The sequence below is a fragment of the Phalacrocorax carbo genome, chromosome 9 (genome assembly GCF_963921805.1).
Source record: "Phalacrocorax carbo chromosome 9, bPhaCar2.1, whole genome shotgun sequence".
NCBI lineage: Eukaryota > Metazoa > Chordata > Aves > Suliformes > Phalacrocoracidae > Phalacrocorax > Phalacrocorax carbo.
The window spans coordinates 2,762,862-2,784,709 of NC_087521.1; the positions used below are offsets into that span (position 1 = coordinate 2,762,862).

The following is a 21,848-nucleotide window of genomic DNA, read 5'->3' on the forward strand; positions in this document are numbered from 1 at the left end:
TCTCGGAAGGATCAAACATGCCAAATGTTAAACAAATATCCATGGAACTATTTTCCTTTTGAGAACACTTAAAAGATTACACTGCAGAAATGTTTTACATTTCCTGTAATATAATTTGCAACGTATAAAGTAATGGTAGAAACTCAATTTGAGATGAACACCCCGAAGCAAAACTTTATTGCAGTATGTTTTCAGGTCAACCGAGGATGAAAGGATTAGGAAAACACGCTACTAGACACACTGTTCAATACTGGGCAGGTCCTATCTTGTAGCCTTCTTCCATCAACCTAACTTAGAAGCAGTCGAGGCAAGTGAGGTAGCAGAGGGTTGCCTGTGTTTGTTCCTTGGATTCCTGCAGTGTGGTTGGCTACTCTGAGACAAAGATGTACTGTCCTTCCTGACGTCCTGCTTTTCTTAGAGCTTGTACATTTTGTGGAAGGGTGGGTTCTCTGCCATGAACGTTGAGTTGTGAAAACACGACAACACAACTTGTGACCAGTTAATTTTGGAAATGACTGCCTATGATAAATAAAAAAACGGTAATTTCTTGTTCTACATCCATTATCTTGCTCTGTAGTCATGATAGTGAACGAGACGGTGTCAGCCACTGCAGATGAAGTGATGCTCTGGAATTACTGACACCTAACTACATAGATTTTCGCAGGTATGCATTTCCATGAACTGTGTCACTATTTGCCCCATTTGAAGGTCAACTGTATGATTGCTTGACAATAACTACTGTTCAAAACCGTAGCCACAGAAACACACACTTAGCAGGTCAGAGTGCATGGAATTTCTTCACCTGTGTTATTTTAGAAAAATTGCAGCATGGATTGTAGCATTCATTTTCTATTTGTTTCTGGCTCCAATTCACTTGCGTGCTCACAATGATTAAAATACTTGTACTGGGAAGATGCTAACACACCCTTCTCCTCCCAAATCCCTGAAATCTAAAATATACATGAAGAAGCTGAAAAAAAAAATGCTTCAAAGCCACAGAAGGAATTTCAGGATGCTGAAAATTAAATAGTTTTAAAATATTACCAAAAAAGGTCAACAATTTTTCAAAAAACTTATGAGGAAATATGTGGTCATGAGAACTGAGAAGATGTCTCTTTTTTGCACCTCACGTCCCCTCTCAGTTGGTCACAGACAACGTGCAGGAGGAAGATGTATGTTACAAAAGCTGAAGAGACAGCTAACCTGGGAAGGGAACAAATAAAGGACCTTAAGGGACACACTGCAAGATGAGGCTGGTAGTGTTTTAGAAGGAAACTGATGCCTGCGTAGTAGGCGGCCAAGAAGTTTGGACCTATGAATTATTGGGTGAAATGTGGGAATGGACTGACATGGGTCCTGGAACCTGGAACTCACTGGGCAGAGACACCGGGGTAAGGCAAAGAAAGTGGGAGAGAAAGAGGAGAAAACGAAATAAGGTCAGGACTGAGTCACAGGGGAAGAAATGTCATTGATGGAGTTGACAAGCCAGGCATGTTTTGGTTATAAATCTCTATTTGATTTATAATCTAACAGTAGATTGTTTTTCTCTCCTGCAAAATTATTACATAGATTTGAGTTGTGTTATGCTGAAAAAACCTCAGAAATATAGTTTCTGTTTTTTGGGTAAGCATCCTAGCCATCGTAACATTTTAGAGAATATGAGCTGTAGATCAGGTGTCTACTGAGTGGGACAGGTCAAGCAGTCAAAGAGGGTTCTGGGCTATGAATCCCTGTCTCAGGGAGCTGCCTCATCCAGAAAGGAAAAGGAGTGCAGGCCGACCCCTCTATTCAGTGCTTCCTAATGATTTATTTGCATTTGGCATGTTTGGTGGTGCGACACCTGCTCCCAGCTGCCTCAGGCTCTCCATTCTACGAGGACTGGAAGGAAAATGGAGACCTAACTTAGGTTTTCTCTCCTGAAGCCACATGCCTAACTCTCAGTCTTTTCCGTATCAGCAATAACACCTAAATCTCACCTGAGCCTCAGTGCTTGGATATAAACCTTACTCAGCAATCTTTTGGCAGAGGCAGGGATAGAAACCCATTCTTCTGGGGAACACGTAACTCCCTTAGTCACAGCACTTTCTTTTGCTAATCGCAACAGTCCTGGCTTCTTCCCCTATGCATCTTCTTGTTGATGAAAAATGACACAGAGGGCTCTGCATATGAGATGCCTTCACCCTTAACACTTTGATTCACCTCCCCCCTGCAAAAAGAAAGCAAGGTTCTTCTACAGGCAAAGGGTAAGGGAGGAAAAAAATGTGCCATTTTGTGAGCAAAATCTGGATCTTAATACATGGGATCAAAATTGTGCACACAGATTTTTTTATTATTATTTTAAAACATATATTTCATAATATGAATTATGTTAACCTATTTTATGTGTGTTGTGTATAATGCCTGTGAATATTTACATTGGTTTTTATATTGGCTAACTTTCTACCAACTCTCTTTCTCCCTATTCACTTGTAAACTCTATGACAAACAAGCATGTAGTATAAGTAATTTTTATGAGAAGTTCTTCCAAAATAAATTCTGTTTGGATGTAAGCAATGCATTCTATACCAAACAACCAGAGGAAAACACTCATACAGAATACAGCCCTCTCATTTTTTCTCAGGTCTTCAAAAAGCTGTCAGTGTAGCATTTTCATTGGCTCATTTAATTTGAGAAACACTGAAAATGCTGTCCAATGAAGACGGGAGGTGATGGGATTTTTAGGCACATTTTTCTGGTTTTACTTGTGAAATTTTTGTATCACTGGCATTTTAGCAGAAATAATTAAAAAGTAGCTCTAGCTTGGCCAGACTACACGCTGCTTGTGTCACAATTTTATGATGTCAGTGTGTGTTTCACCTGCAGAGACGTTATTTATCATCCTTGCTAGCCCTGTGTCTAAAAAACCAAGTGACATAAACCTAACAACTCCTCACTGGTACTGATGGAATGATAACCGGTCTTGTATACTTCTGAAGAGGCATTTATTTTGTAAAGGCATATACACACTAAAGAGGAATAATCCAGCTAGCAGTTGTCAGGTTCGTATACCATTTGTGACCGTTCCTTCTTCCTAGGAGTCTCACCACATTTGCCACAGTTTCCTTGGGATGGGACCACATGTGCTTTAAATTGATGCAGTATTATTTGAGAAGGTCAGTTATAACTGTCACAGGGAACCAAAAATCAGTTTTTAAGACAGAAAGGCTGGTCCTTTCAAGAGTTTTTGCTAAGCAGATGTGGCTTCAACCACAATTTGAGTTTACATCTCACCTTCACGAATGCTTCAAAACAGTTTTGCCATACACTCCTCTCCAGTTATATCTCGTGGTTGTTATTCAAAAGATAATCAGTCTCTGTTGGTATTTTAATGGTTTTCATCAGAGAAGGGAGGGACTGAGAAGCCTGCTAAACCTCACCAATTTCTCTGCCATGAAGGCAAAGCTGAATGCAGCAGAGCGTGCTGCCATGCAACATGGGTGGCAGCGGACAGATCTGGAGCTTGTTCCCAGCTCAGCTACCAGTTCTCTGGCTGGTCCTTGGCAGCTGGTGCCCACGGCTCTAGGTTTCCTGTCTTGCACCTGCAAAAAGGCAGTAGAAATCCTGACTTCCATTATGTATGTTGTTATTTCTAATATAGTTCTTTGTTATTATACCCACACTTGGCTACTGGTGTCTATTCCCATATGTGGAAGCTTTTGTCTGTTCTTAAATGAAGAGTATCAGCTGTTGTGACTGAGGTCTTTGGGATGTCACGCATACCTATGGTAACCACAATGAGACTTTGCCTGTGTTTGGTGTCCTTGCATGGGTGGATATCTGTTGATCATGTCCTAACTCATAGGGCAGACTTGTTGTGTAAGAGCTACAAGAGAAGACATCGTCTCAAGATGCCATTTTCTTTGTCAAGGAATATTACAGGGAACGGACAATAGTGGTTTTTTAAATTGTGTTCTCTCCACTTGTGTTTGGCAAAAAGACTGAGATTTGGAGGGAAGATACAAAAGGCTGACAAACCTTACTACTGAGTTAATATTGAATCTAAATACTCGGGTGCATTTATAAGTAAAATTGTGCCTGTGTTGTTAGAACGAACATAAGAAACATCAAAATCAAGCAACAACTTTGATTATGTAAGAATTGCTGGTCACCCAAAATTTCCTGAAGCATTTTACTGCCGACTGCTAAGTCCCTGATCGTACAAACCAATCCTCGTCTGGTGAGGATCATCTGGTGTTAATAGTGAAAAATAGCAAAATGAGAAGTGTAAAAAGATATGGATTACACCTGCCACAGCGCAGTTCAGATCTATGTGTAAACAAGTAACCGTTCAGAAAAAAATGGCTCATTCTGAACACTGAAGTTTTAATTCTGTGATCTTTCTTTTTCTGTGGCATCCCTTTGATGTTGTTTATATTCCTTCAAAAAATATTTTTATTACCCAGAATTGTTTTCTTTATAATGTATTATCTTTTCCATTAAAAAACGTTAAAACAAACGTCATCTGGTTTGTGGTGCAACTCGGAAAATACAGGAAGGATATTGCACTGTTTTCACACTTGTCCCTTTCTTGTTTTGCTACAGCATATTGGAAATCTGTGTCACAGTCGGATTCTTTGGCTGACCTTTAGGAAAACTCCTTTAATATATTCTGGTAAGAAATGATGAAATATATCTGTCAGATGATGGAAGCAGTAGTGAGGCAAAAACCTTGAATACTTAGGGAGCAAGGAAGTGAAAGAGATTTGTTCTGAGACTGAAACACATCCTCTGATAGTCTTGATGCTCAAATTATCCAAACATGTAATAGGGAGTTGCAAGTACTCTGATTACTTTCATTATTTGAATTTAAGTGCTCACCAGACAGTGAGCATCCATGTTCCACAGTGCAGATTATATTAACATCTTCTCAAATGCATCTTCTGTTTGCAAAGGTTCTGAATGCACAGTGTGTTCTTAAGAGTTCAATTAAAGACCTTGCCCATAAATTAAGAACAAAACCAACACAAAAAGCACAACCCAGCTTCTGTGGAAGTATGATGTTGCCAGCAATAAATGTGGAAAAAGCCATTAAAATGGTTATGGAGCCAAATACGGGCTGAGGATTATTGGGTTGTTTGCACTGGCTGTACAGACAGTTTCAACAAAATCAACACCTACATCAAACATGTGGTAATTAGGCTTCAGAGAGTGTTTGATTACAAAATATGTGAAAAACCTGTAAGTTTCAGTGCCCTGCTGTTAATCTTGTTAGTGTGCATTTTCAATGTTTTTGCTTAGAAAGGTGAAGTTTATATAGTTTCTGACTAAATTATGACTGAATTATTTTAACTCTTACAAATCAAGTTTTAATTCTGAATCCACACTTACACATTTAGAGGCTATTTTCTGTAAAAACTTGTTCAGACAGACTTACGCTGCTTGTTTTTCCTGCCAATAAAAAACTTAGATACGATATTGTGCAAAAATGATCATGATTAGGATGCACACAAAATGAGCCCAGTCTGGAATTAAATTCCTAATGAACATTCATACAATGGTGTACTAGCGTGACCTGTGGTACATCACTGGTCCTCCTAGTGATGTACCAGAGGCAGAAAACAGCTGATGTGGAGACTGTGCCTCAATTTTATTGAAGAAACGAACTGTCAACAGAACAGCAACGATTACAGCCACAAAACCTCAGGGCTCTCTTGCAACATCTTGCTTGTCCGCGGGGAGGCAAGTATTCCACTTCTTGCCCACAGTTATCACACCCCAGCCGCTGCTCGTTCTCCTGCTGGAGCACTTGGCTTTAATTAGCAGCCTTCATCACATCCTTTTTGTGTGCATTGTTGTACAGGACTTTTAGTTCTCAAGGGTAGTTGCTGCTGCATTTCAATCCCTCCCTAAAGTAATATGTTACAATCGTGGATAAAGGCAGGGTAGGCAGTGCAAGGAAACAAGACAATATAAGAGGTATTCCGTTGCCTAAATGAAGGTGTCCAGTGTCATTCAGGATGCCTTCCACCACCCGAGATAACTGCACAAGGCTGGCATAGGACTTATGAGGACTTTGGCAGCCCTCTGGAGCAGCAGCGGAAGGTACACAATGCCTAAACTGCCGCTGTTTGGGTAAGCAGATCTCCTGCTGTCAGTCCTGTCGATGTGCAGTCCTTACTGCTGACACCTTAAAACTAGTCAGGTTTTTCATAGGCTTCACACTAGTTAAGAACTGAGGAACTGAAGGACAGTAGTCACACAGCTTTGCAGATTAGTACAGGACAATCCTCAAAGAAGAATGGAAGAAAACAGAAAGGGTGCTTCCTTCAAATATAAACTATCATCTGGGATGGCTGATGGAAGGAACTGACTGCTTGTTTTCAATACTGAATGAGAGAGAGTAGATGGGACATGATACTTAATGACTGGTGAAATTCCAAGACAAGCATGATGTAACCAAAAGAGCAGATTAGGGAACGTCTCTGTGTAGGAGCATTCAGAAGAGGCTTAATGAGGAAGAAATTGCATTTACAAACGACAAGAAAGAAGGGTGCTTTTGTCCTCCAGACAGAAAATTAGGAGAACCTGAAGGATCAAAATGTCAAAGGCTTTGAGATGCTATGCAAGAACAAGCGTAATATTTAGATACTGATTGGACTTAGGCTCTTGACTGAGATCTGAGTCAAAGTTGCTGCCCAGGACCCCAGGCTGGCATAGGCAGCCTGGCAGCATTCCCCTACAGGAGTGAGAGGATAGGGAATTATGACAAATGCTGCTTAGCAAATCCCTAAACAGTCACTCAGAGACAAGTTCCTGAAGATGAGGTGCATTGACATTGCTAGCCCTTTCATTTTGCAACAATTTTATTCAACTGTTTTAGGTTTGTGACTACCTTCAGCAGGGATTTATGTGGCAGTCATGCCTAAAGCGTAATTCTAAGTCTCTACTCAATCCTGCAAGACCTTTTGTAGGTTCAGTAGCCCACTAAGCTCAGGTTTCTAGCAGACATAACAAGGAGGTAAAGAAAAAAAAAAAAAAGGTTATTTGAGACAAACCTCAGTTGATTTACCTCAAAGGGTTTTCTCTTCTTCAGGAGATAGCACATCTAAGATAGAATGACATGAGTGCTGAGTCAAACTGATGGTTTCCCAATTCAGTACAGGCTCTTATTGATGCTGTAACACTGCTGCTGTGTAGAATGATCTTTTGGATACCTCAAGAATTTAAGACACGTCAGCTGCATTTTGCAGGTCCAATTTGTAACACAGGACTCTTCGGATTCAAAAAGCTTTACACATTAGCTTTTTGGCTTCAGACAGAAGCTCACTATTGCATTCTTTTGGACTGAATAGAGGTTTTTCTAGTGTAAATGTGCTCTTATCTATTTCATAGGATTACTGCTAGCCAGCCAACACAACTGCACTTGATTGTGCAGTTGTTAAGAGGTTATTTTATTTCATCTTGAATAGGTTGGGGTTTTTTCTTGACTTTTGTCTCCCATCAGGGTAAGATGAAGGAAGGCTGGAGTCATGGAGTATGTACAAACTCACTTTATTTGGGTCTTTCTTTGGTATGAATCCCTACATCACTGAAGTTATAGCATTAGATCTTCCCATAACATCTTTGTTGGTGATTCTGGCCTGATTTTTTTGTTGGTGAATGATTATACCTTTCCATTACGTTATAAGTTTCATTCCGAAAGATTGAAATACACTACTTCATTTCTGTAAAAACTCTCAATTTAAGCACCCAGTGGAATGCAGCCATTTCTGGAATGCTGTGGTTTTTCCAAAGCACCAAATTCCCTATTCCTTTTGCTCCACTGCTCATAGGACACCTTCTCACTTCTGCCAGCTCTGCATTTCATTGGATCCCCAGTGAAAAGCTAAATCAGCTTCTGAAGAGACACAAAACTCATCCAGCAGAAGAATGAACAGTTTTCAGCTGGTTTTGTAATGAACTGGCTCACCAGTAAGTCAGAGCTGGCACAAGGAACAGGGCAGGACACTGCACCTACAAACAGGTCCCAACCTGATGAAGCCAGAGCAAAGAGATGAAGAAGCTGAACTACCCCTCTGGGACATGTTTTGATTGCATGAGTGTTTTAGATGAGCTCAGCTGTCTAACTGCAGACAGAGGTTAATTTATGGCAATTGTCTGAGCTGGACTCATCTTGGACCAGAGTTCAAAGATATGTGCCCTTTAATGCAAGCAGCGACGTGTGCAGCTTCTGCTGTCCTTGAAAGTAAGCAGGTTCACTAATGCTGCTTCTTGTTAAAGTCTCCAGGCTAGTTTAACACCTTGTCTCAAATTAGAAGTTACTAACTTCCTCTCCTGCAGCAGCCTATTAAAAAAAAAATCTTGTTACTGACAAATCTATCAATAATATGTGCTCAGAAAGCAGCTCGATGTGATACGCGGTGAGTACTATACTCTATTGCTTGTATTTTTGGCACTCCATCTGAACTGAAAGATCCACGAGAATGTCACCTGGACAGGGTAGTGAATCACTCAGATAGTGAGCTCTGCCCCTTCTTTTGAGGTATTTCTACTGTATAGAGAGCAATGTAAACAGAGAGAAAGCAAGCACTGAGAGGATTTCTGTGGTTTAGTGGTTAGGCTACGCGTCTGAGAGTGAGCAGGGCTCTGCTCTGGTTACTGCTCACTGGCCTGATAACGCAAATGGATATCGAGTACCAGGTGCAGATCAAGCTCCAGGCACTGAGGCTAGGACACCGAACTCCCCATCCTTGTCAGTGGCTGGACTGTACCGCAGATTCTGCTTTCTTGGCTGCCTACAAACACAGGCTCAGTAGTGTTTTTGGAGAGTCCTCACTTTCCTCAGCCCAGCCTACTGTCTGGTGATGAGCGCCCTATCTAGGCAGCGTAGGCTTGGATGCCCTTGGGCAAAAGATTCCAGTGTTTGCCACCTGGGTTGTTACGAGTCAGTGAATGGTATTTGGGACAAAGTGGATTCAGTGCAAAGTGTCTTTGACAAGGATGGTGCAGCAATCTGCTTCTTTCAGGCAGCCCTGTCTTCTCATCTGTCTGCAATTCCCTAGCTGTCCTTTTTTGCTGGTCTGAGACTTTCACGACAATCGTTGTGAGAGTATATTGCCTAAAACACGTTCAAAAGAGACATGCTCTTATGATTGGCCTGACCTCTATGTATGCTGTGATCTATGTGATGGTCAATAGTGGGATAAGGAGAGTAGAACATTCTGGGGTGGGGGGGATCAGTGTGGCACAACCTCCTCATGGGTAGAGAGGGATGGAAAGTGATAGGCCAAGACAGAAAGGAGCGCCCAGCACTTCTAGGAGTGCTGGTAAGTCAGCACAGGGACTCATCTGGGGACATGAGCAATGGGTGTGAGACAGCATGAAACTTACTGAGTACTGCTGGGCCAGATCAGGGCGAGGAACAGGACAAACCCACAAAGGGAGACCATCAACACTCAGCTGAGTCACATGCTCTTCATCCTTTCTAAAACATGGGGTTATTTCCTTCGCTGGCTGATGAACTTAACACCACCCCTTCTACCTCACCTTTTTACAGTTAGTATAGCTACATCTGCTATACCTACGACCTACATAGCTCAGTGGTTACAGACCTTCTCATGGGGGATGTAGAGATAGAAGTACAGCACTCTTAGTTGAGAAAATTTTTCTGCAGATGAGAAAATTCAGGACTCAGAGGCATGATAAAGTCACTGTGGCATAAGAAGGTAGTGCACGCTACGCTTGGGTCCATAGCTGATGGTATAGAATCATAGAATCGTTAAGGTTAGAAAAGACCCGTAAGATCATCGAGTCCAACCGCTAACCTATCTGTCTCTGTGAATGCTCTCAGCCAGCCCCTCACATGTCAGACCCTACATAAGAGAGGCTTGAACTGTGACGCATCATGCTACAGCCAAGGTTGGCTAAGTTTCTGAACGGGGATAATTGTTCTGCCTTACCTCACAGATGGCAACTTGATAATCTACAGTCTCGGCCCTGACCCAGGAACTCTTGCAGCACTCTGCAAGACCTACCTTTTTGATAAATCTCTAAGCTTTGAAAGGCTGTGTGTTCATAACACCTTGTGACTAGCTTGTCTTAGAAATTAAGGAGCATTTTTCTTCTGAACATAAACATGAATGTAGTGTAATTCAATGAACTTCATTGAAGTACTTCTGGATTTACTTTGGTATAGCTGACAGCAGAATTTGGCTCTATATATGTTGGCACGCACTCTATGGGATACTGTGAGAAAAAACAACAAAGTTATCCCTCTCAAACCATGTTTCAGCTTGCCGCTGGATCTGAGCTTTAAACACTACACTCTAGTCTAATGCCAGAAATTTTACCTACTTTCAGATCTCCCCATTGTAAACTGTCTGCCAAGGCTTGAAGACTGTAGGTGTAAAATAAAGTTAAGGAGTTTTATGCTCTGAAACTTGCCAAGCAAAGTAAAGTCCATGTCTCTCCTGTATTAATGACTTATATTGTAACATGTATGGAAAACTAAGACTTTAATTAGCAAAAAATAGCAAATGCTTTAAAACATAGACAATTTTGGTACATTAGTGCTACTTCTTAGACTATGCTTGAAAAGGTTTTAATTTATTCTTACCAGAGGAAAAAAAGGTGAATGTAGTATCATGCTGAAAGTTTTGGTTCCTTCTGGTTAGCCAGAAAACAGGTATATGTCCAAGCAAGATTTCACGTGTCTTACCTAGATTTAGCCTTTGTGAACAAGAGGTTTGTCCTGCTTATTGGCTGAAGGCTAACCACATACTGGCCTCTATCAATAGGAGCATAGCCATAGGAATTGATTATACTCCTTTAGTCAACACCCATTAGCTCACATCTGGAACAATGCATCCAGTTATGGGCCTCCAACACAAGAAACATTGATAAACTGCGGCAAGTTGAGCAGAGGGCCACCGAGATGGCTGGAGGCTGGAGCATTTACCCAGTGAGGAGAGGCTGAGGAACTGGGCTGGTTCAGCCTGCATACAAGACAGATTTAATAGCAGCCTTCCAATACCTACAAAGAGGTTACTGTGAAGACAGAGCAAGGCTGAGCTGCACAGTGGGAGAATATGAAACAATGATAATAAATTGAAACAAGGAGATTCTTAGTAGACGTAGGGAAAATTTTTCTCCATGGGGATAAATTTTTCCTTAGAACTGGTAAACTAGAGAGGCTGTGGGATGAATGACCTGATTTGAATCCAGTGTTGACCCTGCTTTGAGCAGAAGGCCACCCTAGAGACCTCTCTGAGGTTTCTCCCAACCTGAATGAGTCTGTGATGTTGCGATCTTACAGAGATATTTGTCTCAGTGAAAGTGAATGTAGCAAGCTACCAAAAAAAATATGGAAGTTTATTTTGTCTGGTTGCAAATTCTGATACATTGTGGAATTAAAAGCAGTAACAAATGACTAGGCATCATCTAGACTAAGCTTTCTCTGCTCTGTGCTTACTGAGTTTGTCATGAAGTCATTAATGTCAAGCCAAATTAAATGAGAGAAGACTTAGTTCATAAAGTTGTTTCTGATTTACTAAGCAAAGTAAATAGCTGTATGAGCTTAAACAAAGTTATACTGTCAAGTGAAGGGAAAGCATAAAAACCCCCAAAGGCAGAAGAAAGAAGAGAACAAAAAAGATGAAAAATGAAGCTCCAAGTTTTCTTTATTATTTTCCCTGCTGTTTCAATATATTTTGGACATTTATATTAGTGGTTTATGCCTCTATTCTTCGTGTCATGTTTGAACTTCACAAACGTGAAGTTTGTTGACCCCACAGCTGCGGTATGAATTTCAGGACCCTTGGTAGCCACCAGTCTGCATTTAGCCTCAGCTTAGATTGTCTAAAATTTAGCTTACGCCAAAGTTTAGAGTGGACTCCAAGCACTCTGCAGGGCAAAACCATCCTCAGGTGTTCTGCTTGTGCTTATCATTGCAAAGACTGATGGGATAGCTGGAAGCCTTGATTTGGCAGGGCTGCAACTGAGTGTATTCGGGGTTTTCCTACATTCTCTCTGGAACATAAGCATGGCCTACTTTGAGCAAGACGGTTTTCATACATAGACATTTATTTCGGTCTCTGGTCTACCTCTTGGGACAGTTTACAAAGCAATGCAGATGCACTAATTTAATCAGCAGTCAATGTTCAATATTCTTGTGACAAAGTCTTCTGTCTTGTGGTATTAATATGTAATAGGCTAGTTGTATAGAAAGATGCACATTTGATTCATGGTTGCATTCACATTTAATTGCCCAAACCAGTTGGATATACTTTTAAAGTTTGCTCATTACGGATTCAAATGCCTTTATTCTTATTGGTCTGACTATAAAACACCACAAAGAAACCTGACTCTGGTATCTCCAATTGTGTACAAGGGTTGTACATGGATACCACTGCTAATTTTGAGGGGGAAAATTAGCTATGACTCACTGTTGATCTTGTTAAGAATAGCAATGGATAAATGGTTGGGTTAACATAGATTTCTAAGAGGGAACCTTCTTTTACTTGGCTTATGCTGCAATTATTTTAAAAACAGCTAGATAAAAAGAACCATTAATCTACTTTCCTTCAGTGTTTTCAAACATGCTGCAACATAAAATGCCCGATAAAATTATTAACATTATTAATTTCACAGTCTTGGTGCCTTTACGTGTCTGAATGGCACCCAGCCAGCAGTCTACTCAGAGTACTGTTTAGAGCATGCAGGGGAAAAAAAATTGGTTAGAAAAGCTATTTTTTAAAGCAACTTGCTAGAGTATTCTGGTTTGTATGTTAAGCATTGTCACAAAAGGCGGATTCACTCATGTTTCCAGGCAATTCAACGAGTAAGAAATGGAAAATACATTTAAAAAACCCAAGACTGTTTCCTTTTTGATATTGTAAAATCTTGATAAGTAATGTTTTTCTTTAGGTACTCCACACTATCATCTTGTAATCTGAAGATGCAGAAAAGAAATGGGGAAAACTGACTTTAAAACATAGGTATTTCGGTGAAAGGTAGCAGGCCTGGATCAAAACACAAAATACTTATGTTCCCCAAAATATGATCTGCTATAACCAGCAGTTAAGTGACTCACATAGTGTAAAGCTGATTAGTCAAGATTTTACTTCTTTCACTTAGCAGGTCTTTATGAGCCTCATTTTGCCACTCTGGCTCAAACTGAGCTATAGGTTTCTCCTCAAGGCATGCCTTTGATTCTCGTTGCTCCATCTAGACTCTACTCAGGATGACTAAAACTTCCAGAATTTGGTTTAGTGTGATATGTTTAATATGTTAAAAATAACTGCAGACTTGATTTTGGTTGCCAAGACTTTGTAGCAAGTAAATTCTGTAACCAAAAAAACAGAAGATAACCCACAGATACAACCACAACAATTTCTTAATTAACAGAAACCACCCTCAAGTTGCGTTTTTAAACTAAAAGTTGTCCTCTTTCTTCCCCTTTTCGCCATTGTGGCTGATTTAAATCTCCATGCTCTGGTTACCAGAGGGTATATGGCCACAAACACACAGATCAGTCTCAGCATTGGTGCTAGTAATTAAATCATAGTACAGGGTGTGATTCTACAACCCCTGTGTTGTGAATCCACGTACCCAGGCTAATATAGTAGGATCAGTTTAATTTGCTTTAGCATAGCAGTGGCTGTGGTATATTCTATATAGTTTTTCGGAGACCTTAAATATTATAAAACTTAAAGGTCTGATTCTAAAGAGGCCTGGTATCATAAAACTTAGAGGTCTGCTTTGCTCTGTAAGAGCTATATCACATCCTCCAAATGGGAGTCACAGGAGCCAGCAACTTAAGTGGGAGTGGCTTATAATAGTCAATAGAAGATGCTGAAGAGATGAAGATCTCTTAACTCATTGAATGATATGGTAATTTACACTAGAATTTCCCTCTGAAGGTCAACTAGCCCAACCTGCTTCTCAAAGCAGCTCAAAACTTGTTAGGGCAGATTGTCCAGTGCTGTATACAGTTGAACTTTTAATGTGTCCAAGGTTGGAGACTCCACAACCTCTCTGAGCAACCTGTTTCAGAGATTTATCACCTCCACTGTGAAGACTTTTTTTCCTTGTATCTATGCAGAATTTCCTGTGCTGTAATTTGTATTCATTGCATCTCATTTTTCCACTGTATACACCTCTGGGAAAAATTTGGCTCCATCTTCTCTATAACACCTTCTATTCCCCTGCAAGCTGAAGACAATTAGATTCCCCTTTGATCTCTTTTTCAGGCTGAACAAAAGTTGTCTCTGCTTCTCTCTTCACTTCCCAGATCCCCTGATAATCTTTGTGGTCCTCCACTTGACATACTTTAGTATGTACAAGGGCATTCACAACTGGACATAGCACTCCAAACACAATTTCACAGGTGTCAAATAGAGGGGAATAGTCACTTTTCCTGAATGTTACACATTCTTGCTAATATAATCCAGGATGCTGTTGGTCTGCTGCTGGCTCCTGTTCAGCTTGCCAGCAGTGATGCCTGGTGGTCTGACTGGGTTTCCGTCCACTGTGTAGTTTACTCGTCCAATCTATATCTCTCTAAAATTGAACTATGGGAGACTGACTCTCTATAAAGCCTTGCTAGAATCATCCACCTTACATATACCCAAAACAGAGCTCAGTCAAGGGTTCCCCATTTAGCTGAGTATTCATTCACTCCTAAGATACCTGCCTGGTTTCTTGCACAATAGCATGAACTACTCTTGTGCTTTCAGGAGGTTGTCTTTGAAAGCCAGCCAGCTTTTCTAGGCCCTTTGCTCTTCAGAAAACCCTAAAAAAAGCTGAAATCAGATCTCCTGGAGCCTAGGTTCATTATTCTGCTACTTGCTGTCCTCATTTCTCCCAGGTTCTTAATCCTTTGAAATAGTAAATGAAGACACTGAATTTTTTCAGGGACAACACATTTCTTAAAGTAACGTGGTTTTAGTCAAGGATGGCATCGTGAGGCAGCATCTGCACATATTGTCTCTTGAATCTTTAGATCAGTTGGGCTAAATTAACCTTAGCCCAAGGGTACTTTTCTGCCTTGTAAATCCAATTTAAGATCTCTTTTCTGTGGATCAATACTAGTGCTAATGGTGACAAACACTTGAGTTGACTGCTCTGCCATCCTATTGCTTTTAGTAATTGTGCCTGAAACTCAAACATGGACCAACAAGAAAGGAACCCTCATTTAATTTAGTTATCTCTGAATTAACTCTGCAGTGCTATAGAAACTAAGTGTAGTCAGATACTATTTTTGTCTGGGAACTAAGCAGCTCCGATGCTGAATGCAGACAGAGAACTCTTCCGCTGACTAAGAAGCTGCTTTTTATATACAGTCATGTCTCACGGACAAGATGATACACTTAAAGCAGTAGTTTTGTGTCAATGGTTGACACTGAATTAGCAGAAAATTCAGTGTGTCTTAGATCATGTGTGGTGATGAGATAGTCGTGCACCTATTTTTGTCAGTGTTGTGGTGTTGCAATTTTGGACACGACTCACCCATGCAACCCTCTTTCTGGAATGAGGTTGCTAGATTACTTGTAATTTCCATTGTAACTGGAGATGCAACATATGGTTGTGTGAAATCATGAGTTAGTTTTTCATCATAACAGTATATTTTTTATATATTTGATTTGGTTTGTTACGCCGTGTGTAGAAGAGGTAACAGTAATTTCTGACAGGTTCTTTTATTTGCATGCAGTATTGGTGTAGCTATTGTAGTCCAAGGATTTAAGCAAGACAAGATTTGTAGGTAGTGATAATATCCCTTATTAGAGGAACTGGTATAGCTAGAAAGATTAGGCACACAAGCCATGCTTCTGGTCTAAACAGAAGCAGCATATGTCAAAGCTAAATGCAAGCTGAACGCAGGGTTTAACTAAATATGTATTGATGAGACAATTGTGGGGAGAGAGATAGTTTAATCTTCCAGGCAGTAACTGCCTACCTCTTTTTCTCTTCTTCTCCACATAACTGTGACCTTTGCCTCCAGGATAATGTTCTGGAGAAAGGAAAATTGACAATTTTCTTATTAAAAGTTGATTAACTTTATTTGTTTCATATTACAGACCTGTCAAACATCCCTGAGGAGAAAGTCACATAATCAACTATAGAGAAACCCGATGAATATAGAGCAAGTCAAAGATATTCCAGCAGCAGCTAGAAATCAGAAATTCTCTTTCAAAGCACAGAAGATACCAAACAGAGACTTAGAGCACAACATTCTTATACTTTCTGGATAAACTAAACCCACCTAGAGAAAACACTATATACTCTGCCTGGCTTCCCTGTTGTGTATAGCAACCCTGGGGTCAGTTGTGCAGGGCATTTTTTGTCTAAAAATGAGACTGTGTGAGGCAATCTTTTTACAGTGGATACCAAATCAACATGGCATGGTCGAAATTGTCTTCTCTTGACTGGGAGCATTTTGAAGATAACTCTTAACACCTTAATAATCTTACTGTTTTTCACTAAAAATTAAGGTTAAGACACATGGATTGTTGAAGAAATCAGCATCTCTGCCATTACCTAATGATAGCCATTTGGCAGCCTTTTGAGAAAGAAAAACAGGTAAAGAGATGGTGAATAGTACACTTATTAATTTGTCAAGTCAACATATTAATGTGATTTGGGTCAAGTTAGTGGTTGCTCAGCCAAGCATTCATGGCTCCACTAAACCCTGGGAGCAGTAGGAGAAATTGGGGAAGCCTGGAAGAAAGTTTAGTTTGGCAAAGACGTGACGAGCCAAATAAAGGAGGACTCCAGGGGGAGACCTTCTCCATCAGCTTATATGACAGGGAGAGAAACCAGGGGAATTAGGTTATGGCAAGTCAGGAAATGGGTAAGGGGCAGTAGTTAGCCCCAGTAGGAGAGCTCTGAGGCAGGAAACAGGAAAGACTGTGAGTCTGTTGACCTCCTGTTTTCAGAGTTCCTCTTTCATGAGCTCATAGGCCAATATTCTCATAGGTGTGCTAATGGCAAAAGGCAGAAGTGTTTGTTTCTCGGGTCAGGGGCTCTAGTTGCTTTCATGTGGGTTCAACATTTTTATCAGCCTTAATGAAAGTTTCATTCCTATGAGCTGAGAGTTGGCTCTCCCTCGAGTTTCCCATGTAATCAGAAAGGTATAACTCTGTGTTTATGTTAAGGACAGAGCGACAGAGCGCTACGTGTTGTGTCTTACTGCCTGCTTAGTCCATTACTTTTCCAGTAATTTGAAAGGGTTAAAGAGAAACAAGAAAAGGAACTACTACAGAAGGCAATGAGTATACTGCAGCACTGATATCCACCGGCTCAGTAATGACCATTGGTGGTCTTCTCTAGATGCATTTCAGAAGTGCAACATGTAAAATTTCTACTCTTCATGAGTAATAGATCAGCTGGTGATGGAACACGGGTTCTGCTAACGTGCCCTTGGGTATTTCCATTAGTCATATTTCTTTCAGCATATCAGAAAGTGTGCTAGGCACTGTGATCCCACATCCTGCCCTCAAACTTGTCCCCTACAACAATAGTGAAAAAGCAAGGCTTCTGCTTGCTGAAAACAGCATCCTTGTACTATATCCTGAGAAGTAACGTAGTTTCAACATTGTTTAATATTAATTGATCAATTCATTTGATCAGAATGAGGTTATTTGCTATACTTCCCCCTTCCTGCTAGCCTTCAGGTACACTGAGATCATTAGAGAGCTAATTTATATAAGAGCTTCCTAAAACATGATCTGCTTGTGTAGACGTAGGTAGGCCTTTCACACACAACTGAATGCATTAGTATATTTTGCAGGTGAAATTTAAAGCACTCTGTTTAATGTCGACTGTAAAATATAGATGCAGTAAATATCTATTCTTAGTTCTTTTCAGCTATGGCAAAACTAAAACAATAAACATGTGTCCAAAATGTGCAACGTGGTCCTGCAGAACTTGTGCCAGTCACCCTGAAGTAGAATATTAATGTCATGGTTTCAACTCTAAACTGAAAAGATCTTTCTTTTTTTGTTCTTTTTTTTTTTTTTTCCCTTTTACTTCAAACTAACAGTCAAAGCTTATAGAATGGCGGTGCGCCAGATTTCATTAATGTGTAATTTAGCATGCTTTACTATTTATCTGTATGGAAAAATACATGCCACAAGCATCTTTTTTTTTCCCCTCACTTAAAAGTGCTTTTTCTCTCATAGGTCCCTAGCAACTTGAACTACTAGAAGTGTCTTCCAAGGAGCGAGAAAACAGACAAAGTAACAAGTCTGTTTTCTTTTCCAAACATTTTTTTCTTCCTGTTCAACCTGAAGTTGACAGAAGTGAAGCCTTTACTTCCATGGAAAATGTTGTCAGTGCAAAACCTTAGACAACAGGCTTTGTGGTTCTGAATTGGTGCAGAAAGCAGAGTGGAGGGACAGCTAAGCACCTAGACTGAAATCTTTCTGCTGCTCTGGTGCAGCAGTAACCATCTATCATCTCACTGTGGCTGACAAGGCACATATATCTCAAAGCTGGGGGATGTCTTCTTTGCAAATATGCCTGTAGGCAATTAGATAAGGGAAGGTGCCATTCTTTTTCAGAACAGCAAAGAAACAAGCTTCAAAAGGCACGCCCAGGCCTGTCCCTTCTGATTAAACTTTGGCTCTCAGGATTCTTACAGCAGAGGAAACCTTCACCTTTGTGGAGGCCCATCTTATGGAGCCAGCTATCTATTTTTATTGTGCTGGTAACTAAGTCATTATGAAGTGTTTGTCCATAAAAGGCAAATTGTTCATCCATACAAAGGTGTTTCATTAAGGTGAGGAACTGGAGACTGCAAATTGTGGAGGATGTTATTACATTTTTTTGCTTAAAAAAGCAGTGAACACCTTACCAACTGTACTACTGTCTTCTCATTAGCTTTTATGACTTCTATTACACTACTTCCTAGCCTCATTGTGCAAGCTGGTGCATGAAAATAAAGAAATCCAGCCCCTTCATAGCCGAGCCCCCTTACTATTTCTTGGAAGAGCAGTCTTAAACCTGTGAGAAAAATTTGCAGAAGAAGCAAGATTCCTATATTTCTTTGACAACAATCTACGCTGCAAATAAACATTTTTTTTACCCTGAGTTAGGAGTGGTTTTGCCTTAGACAACCTCAACATCCAACAGTCTGAGTCAGCAAGAAAACTGCTTCTGCGTTATCCAGCATACTAGAACTACAAATGCAGATTAGTCTCCAAAGAAATGTAGAAATAAGGCCATTCCTCTATATGAACCCTTGTAACTTCTGGCAGAAATTCTGCTCCCACTGAAGTTTAGTAGGAATTTCCCAGTGACTTCTGAGAAGCCAATATTTCACTATCAATTCTCAGAGCCATTCCTGCCCTGCTGTCTCCCTCCCTGGAGTGAATGGAGAGTCCCTGTGCAATTATTGCTGTTTAAAATAGATGTATTTGATAAAATATGCAAGAGATTTTAATTCTATTCTAGTCAGAAATTTTCATGGCAGTTTTTGTAGGTTTGGTGGGGTTTTTTTGTTTTTGTTTTTATTTTTTTAAATGTTGACTGTAGCATAGTAGACACGCCTGTATGCTGAGTAGTTTTTCGGTAACTTGGTAATATTACTGCTACCTTCTACTATTTTTTTACTCTTTTTATTCTATCTACTACTGTTGCTACTGTCATATCAGAGAAGCTAGAGAAAAAAAAAGAAACAGCGTCCTGATTTTCAAGGTACAGTACCCAACTATTTTGACCTCATGCCAGCTGAAATTGCATGCTTGATACTTGTCAAAATATCCTGTCAATACTAGAAAGGCTAGATCTGACACCGGAGCTGCTGTAGATAATAGCTTTCCTGGGAGTCATGCAAAAAAACAAGTTTTCCTCAACAGGAGAAAGAAAAGTGAGAGAAATGAATGAGAGGCAGAGAGGCAGACAGAGGGAGGGAGGGGGAGCTGGATGACCCTATTCCTACCTGAGGAAAATTATACCATCTCCGCCTCTTCAAATCACCAAGGTAACAGCAGAAAGAAGAGAACCAAACAATACTGTTACTATAAGCATGATTCCCACTCTCTGTAGTCAAAATCTATTGATTCATTAATCCTTCCCAATTTTATTTTAATAGCAGCCTTATTGGATATTGCATGTCTAACCATTGCTTCAGAAATTCAGCCAATTGTACTTGCGATAGATACTTCACAAGAAGCAGCAAAGCGACATTCAAGCAATACCAGGAAAAAAAGCATCTGTGTGCACACCTGCATACATACATGCACACATACACACACAGAAGAGTCAAAAATTCAGGCTAATTCTCTCCCCGAGCCTGTTTAGGAATAGATAGCCTATTTATGTTGGTGGCATGCATGACTTCTGATTAATGCCAGTGCTGGTATCCAGGCTTTAAAATAAGTATGAAAACAGTCCTTCAGGGAAGATGTCAGCTTCTTCTAACTTCCCTTTCATCTCCGCTGCCCCAAAAAACTCCACACATTCACACTTTTTCTCTCTTTACAGAAAATGTATTACAACGATGTCTGGATTAAGAAAAAAAAAGTCAGTTAGGCTAAGCCTTACAATCATAACTTTTAGGTCTTTTTGAAATCTCAGAAAAGGAACATGCGTATCAGCTCATAATCTGAAACGCTTAAGTGATGCGGAGCACTGTGCAATGTTCTGCCAGATCCTGGAGCCCTTCTCCCCACGATTCCTACTGAATACAGTCCTCAGAAGTATTGAATGCCTTCAACTGCCCTAGAAAAAGTGATTCCATTATATCCAGGAATAATGCAGCTTGAGAAACTATTGTGTCGCGCAGACATCAGCAACTCAACGTTTATGAGAATTCCACTGTTCAGGAACAAAACCTGGGGATATGGATTTCTGGTGTTACGTTGTTAGAAAAATAAAGCAAAGGAGATGAACACGGCTAAAGATCTTGTGGCAATTCGCTAATCAGTAGGTAGACAGAGGAAATGCAATTTCTGGGATACTGAGTCTTCTGAGAGTTTGTGGTTTTATCCAGCTGAGTGTCTGGCCTAAACTTGTCTACATGTTAAAAAAAAGCAGATCCAATATTTTGGCCTACGGTATCTAAGAAATTGTTCATCAGAAACATGAAAGCCTGCATAAGCTGAACTGGAAAGCAAGAGGACCTTGTGTAATAAATAGGAGTCAAGAAGGTGACTGGGGAATAACATTTTCCATTACAACAATCCAAAGCAGAAAACTCAACTGCGAGTTTCTTTTCCGTCCCTGTATGTTCAACTTCTCAGAAAGGCACTGACTATATTCAGATGTAGAGTCATTTTTCATTTCATTTCTTATGCAAATATTAGCAAACTGAACCGTAAGGCTAAGTTCATCATGTTCAGCACTTTCAAAAGAACATACAGCTGCCAAGAGTTCGTGCTGGTTCAGGGACTTTGCTTTTACAGACTTCTCTGAAGATTAAAAGTTAGCTCCAACACAAACAGCCCTTTCATTAGGCTCTCACTGATTGTGACAATGAAATCAGTTTTCAGAAAACGCAGCATTAATGAGTAAACTTTTCTTGTTCCCAAGAGGGCTATCTATGTTAAATAAGATGAATGCTAATTTTAGATACTTAAAAAGGGAAATGATTGAGGAATTATCTTTTTAGTGGGCAAGGCAAAAGATGATTTGCTTTCTTCTACTCAGAGGATGTGTCGCTGCATAGCAACCTGTTCCCAAAGAAGAGGAATTTCTGTTCGATGCTAGTCTTTGGAAAGTGCCCCTTTTTATTGTTTCTATTTCCATGTCCCTGCAGTAACTACCTTAGCCAGCCTCTGATATTTGGTGTATAGCCCTGGATGTAATTAGCTTTTGACATCTACACAAAAAGGAGGACACTATCTAGCAACTCTCACAAGCCTCAAGCC

General features: G+C 40.2%; 1 long non-coding RNA gene across 2 annotated transcripts in view; it reads left to right on the forward strand.

Annotated features, from left to right (window-relative positions):
* Window positions 1-21,848, forward strand: part of LOC135314929 (uncharacterized) — a 129,319-nt gene that overhangs the window by 84,914 nt on the left and 22,557 nt on the right. Inside the window, exons 2-3 of one of the 2 annotated variants that reach the window (XR_010374349.1) lie at window positions 4,582-4,651; window positions 18,159-18,215. This is a non-coding gene — a long non-coding RNA (uncharacterized LOC135314929). The remainder of the gene's footprint in view (window positions 1-4,581; window positions 4,652-18,158; window positions 18,216-21,848) is intronic. The other variant, XR_010374350.1, reaches the window with a different exon arrangement.